This window comes from Haemaphysalis longicornis, unplaced genomic scaffold (genome assembly GCF_048455015.1).
Source record: "Haemaphysalis longicornis isolate Haplotype H1 unplaced genomic scaffold, Haemaphysalis longicornis Haplotype H1 scaffold_4, whole genome shotgun sequence".
NCBI lineage: Eukaryota > Metazoa > Arthropoda > Arachnida > Ixodida > Ixodidae > Haemaphysalis > Haemaphysalis longicornis.
The window spans coordinates 149,994,414-149,999,370 of record NW_027526361.1 but is presented as its reverse complement, the minus strand read 5'-3'; positions in this window follow the sequence as shown (position 1 = coordinate 149,999,370).

The window sequence follows — 4,957 nt, the reverse complement described above, 5'->3', positions numbered from 1 at the left end:
ATTGCTGCAACAGAGCTTCCAGGACTTATCTATCCCAATACATAGACAATCAGGGTTGCTTCCGTAGCAGAGATATCCTTTCTAGGCTTTTTCGCTGACCGCCTGCAACCTCGACCGACAACTGATAACCAATCTGTCTTGTGGCCAACACAATACCGGCGTCACACTGCATGCGTAAACCCGATCCCGTCGGCGGAAAATATCAGGGTGTGTTGTCAGCACGAAGAACAGAAACTGAGCTAAGCTTTCACGTGGCAGGTGCTGGTGTGACGCTCCTCAGCAGGTGTAAACAAATAACGCAGGGCGAACTGCTCACAATTACGAATGCGGACATCCGCACTAAACGTTACAAGCTTTCCGTCCTACGGCGTGCCTGAAGTTGAAACAAAATGCTAATATTTATCACGGCAAAATTTTTCCTGCATTTTGCTAATACCCAGCCAAACATTATTTATATAGCATATCAACAAAACACCGAAGTAATCAATATATGGGCACGCGGTTTTAAAGCAAGGCTTTCTACCTCTACCCCTCAAGTGTTCTTTCGCGACCGTTGGTGTCAACCAACAGAAAGCTCCCGCGAACAAATAAAAGAAGTTACAGGCACCGCCAGGAACCCAACCTCGAACGAATAGAGAAACGGAGCTAGAGCCCGTTGTCTTACTGACGGAGCTATGAGCCCAAGCGGAGACGAGGATGACAGACACTGCACTCACGCACGAACATCTGCGGGTTTAGCCACTGCATTTTCGCGGACAACCACGTGATAGCGTCACGCAAACTCTCGCACCACTGTGCGCTCCGTTGACGGAGCGTGTAGCGGCCGTGTGCGCGCCTTGCGCGTGCGCTGGGAGGTAGTGAAAATTAAAGGAAGCTCACGCCAAAGCATGGATCTCGTCGCCGAAGGAGGCGACGAAATCGGCGGCAGATACGGAGGAAAGGTCGTCTAACACCCGGTTTGGGCTTCCTGTAACTTTATAGAAAAAGAGTGTATACTCATGTACTTCACACATACAGTACCCCAACCACCATTCATGGATCATGCATTGATTAAACTTATCAAAGAATATCTCTTTGAAGTAATAAAGGGGTGGCTAAGTGCATTTTACTTGTGTCTGGTTTCACTCTTTCTAGAGTCACGTGTGTCAAGTGACGTCGCATGAGCAATGGTTGTGGGTGTAGTTTACAGCTTCGCTTTTCAACAACTTCACAGGGTGGATTGGCGCAGTTTTTTAAGATATCATTGCTCTTTCAATGGACATGGTGATGAGGATATGCGATGCTTCATTTCTTGGCTAATCGCTGAGGCCAGGCGAAATCTAAAGAATACATTTACATTGTGGTGGAGGGTTTGGTGCCGTAGTAGCGTCTGAGCCTAAAGTTTGTCGACGAAACCAATAGGTGTTTATCCTTGACTGAGCCAAGTAAAGTTCCAATACATAAAGGCGGGCATACGCTTCCACTTTTTCTTAGGTGTGTTTAAACTGTGAAGATTAGCATTCCGTCATTGGTGTCGACACAAGACAAACCCGAACAGTCGGTGTTAGTGGTTTAACTGCAGCATGAGTTGGTAAACGCGCTACGTGCTACGTTGCTGACCTTATGTCAGTTTTGGTCTCGCACAAACGGGAAAATCCATAGAACGCGTTGGCAAATGCGCCACTGCGGTGAACTCTGTTTTTTGGGCGTTCACTACTCTATAAACTTTAACCCCTCTGCTTTTCTGTGTTATGGCCTTCATCATACTAAAAGGTTGATATCCCTGACATTATGTCTTACGGTGCGCCAAGCGAAGTTAAGCTAATTGTGCGATGAGCTACCGGTGCGTGTTTACGTCGTTAGGACCCGAATGTCACCGTTAAGCCAGGGCCTAGCATGCATTACGATTCAGGGGTAAAAGCGACGGACACCCTCGTTCGGGTAACGGTGTGATGAGAGGAAGAACAGAAACAAAATAAGTCATGGGAAAGAGGAGGTTCTTTCAGTACCATGTTCAAGAAAGCTTTCGGATTTTGTAGTTTGGTTCTCCTCTATTGTTTCCTTGTTTTGACCCCTTGCATGCCTTATTACACGCTACAAGCGTAAAACGCTCCTCTACTGTAATTCGCTCGGTCAAATTACTTCTGTGCGTCTCAATACGTCTCTAACCAACGTTTCAAACTACGATTCCCCAACGCATTCAGGATGGAAACGCTTTTTTTTGGGTGCCGAACCCCCAAAAATTCGGTTGGGTTCGGGTTCACGTGAATTCAGTTTGTTCGGGTTTGGTTTAGGTTCGACTAAATAGCGTGATTAATAGGTTCGAGAACGAGTTCAGGAGCTTTACACCGTTTAGGGAACCAGTTATAAGCGTTAAATTATCAGAGAAGTACGAAAAATTGTTTAGAAGTTAGAAGCACTCCTGAAGTCAAAATTCAAACAAAAATTAAAAGAACGGCTTGTTCCCAATAACAGTGATGCAATTTCAAAGGCGACATTCGAACAATTCGGCAGCATATTAGGAAAGAGGAACGAAGTGACGATCCACCAGCACCTTTCTTGTCGAGCCATTACGTCCTCCTAGGAACTCATTTAAATTTTTTTTTTTTTGGGAAGCGTCCACTTGACAATTTTTGTTAGGACCAAACATAAGCATACAGCTTCTTGAGCTCATGGCATAAGGTATATGAAAATCACCTAAAAAAAAGGCTTTACAATTTTGAAGGAAAGCTCAAAGATGGCTTTGCTTCGCTGACAGGTTCGACGAATCGCTCAAATATGAAAATTTCCCCTCTGCCAAACACAATCTATTGCAGCTATCGCCGGATGCCTTTTTTTGTGTGGGCTATACGTACCAAAAGCATTTATTGTTAATTGGTAAAAGGACTTCTTTACAAGCAAATATGCAAACGTGGCTCATTTTCAGAAGTTTCCAGAATGTCAGGTCACGTTTTTCTGCATCTGAGCCACCTGAGGGGTTTAAATTCCATCTATCCCAATCAGTGTCGCAAAATAGTTTATTTAGGCTAAATGTTTCTACTTGAGAAAAGTAGGGCTTTGCACGTAAGTTGAGAATGTCGGCCTACATTTAAATTATTTCAAAAAAATTGGTCGCATATCTTCCCGCTTTGCCTGAAATGTCGTTGAGAGAAATTTGCCTTCTGTCACCCTTCACGTAATTGCCTCTCCATTGTCTCTCCCCCACTGATCAGGCTGTTCCCCACTTGCCTCGGTACTCCCGTAATATATGTAATAAAAATTTTCTGAGTTCAGTTCTATTTCTCCGTATTTACCCTGCTCAAGTGCCATCCGTTCGCATCTTTTGTGGTGGGGAGAGCAATGTGCCTAACAGTCCGGTACAGGCCCTATTTGTATTTTGATGTTGAAATTCCTTCAACGTGTTTTTTGTTGTTTGATTTCGCAAAAATTAAGACCATGTTCATTTTTTGTTGAAAGAACACGGCTAGTGTCTGTTCTGTATTAATGCGTTGCCTGAAATACCCCTTATCTTTTATTTTCGTTAGAAAATGTAGACAAGTATCCGTATGCTTCCAGATACTGTAGTTAAAGCATTTTGCCTTTATAATTATCCCGTTGATGAGTTCTCTTAACTTTCTGCCGGGCAGCCGAATCGGGGCCAAGAGTCAGACAGACCAAAAGTTTCGTGTTTAAGTAGTAAAGAAAGACTACAGTGTAAACAAAAATCTCTAGATATTTTCAAAGTTTAATAATCGTGAAGGTTGTTCTTTATCGCATGCCTCAAGAAACGTGTTGCATTATCTTTTTTCTAGTTCTGTGCCTACAAAGAACGAAATATGGTCGTGTTAGTTGTATGGTGGTGACGTAATATAGTGGTTTGCACCAAACTTCTGATGTCAATGTAGGAGCACAAATGGCCGGTACAAACTTCTCCACTCTACGAACCGTGAGAAACTACCAGTTATACGTGGCACCATGGCCCTCGCTGCCCTTGCAGTGATGACCATTTTATTCATCTGAACACTCGGAAAACAGAAGGGACGCCTACAAAAACTATATGTGTTGGCTTTGTGCTTATTCGATCGGCGAAGAACGCGAGAAAGACGAGAAATGTTACGTGTATGAGCTCTGGGCCGGATCTCCCTCGCAAACCCAATTGTAAAAATAATCCTGCGTCTGGCGGTCCGAAGCTAGCACGTGAGGCTCACTGCATGTTGCAGGGCGGTAGAAAAATTTTGGCCACCTCGGAATCTTTAACGAGTGCCGACAAATCTACTTAGAGGCGTTCTTAGTTTTCGTGTACCGTACATAAAAAACACGGCCGCAGGCGCATTAATCGAACATGCATGCTGATGAGCGGCTTAGCCACAGAATCAGTCCTTCGGGTAACACTTGTCAAGTACATATGGTTTCCAGGTGGGAAACCTCTTCAAGGAAATTATGAAATGCAAAAAGGAGGCACGTGTACGGTGTGGCCCTGTGCCTTTGCTCAGTAAAAGATCCTTGCGGTGCGAGCCACGGCAAAGCAAGGAAAAGTCAACTTTTCATATCGCCTGCAGGATGCCGTGAGTGCGCTACTTCTTTTCACAGCGGTTCACTCGACAGGCGCGACCTGCAGAAAGATATAGTTTCAACACTGGCCAGCAAATCTTTCAACATGTTGTGCATGTTGCAGACTTGATCATGCTCTGATTGCTCCAAAGGGGAACTGACGTGAGTTGTTACAAGTTTATCTCGCGCGAAAGAGAAAAGCCCGGAATTACGTTGAAGACGTGTTATCAACAACGGGTGGTCGAACCTCTTTGTCGTTAACAGGGAATCATTCTTTATTTTTTGTTGAAGTTTCGGTCCGGGTTAGCGGGCTCGAAAATTAACGGTTTGTGTTCGGGTTCAATCCCACATCCTCCTCATTTAGCTGAAGCCAATGATCAGTCATGATGCAAGATATGAGTGTTATGCTAGCATTCTTCAAGCCCTTGGACTGTGATCTCGACATTAA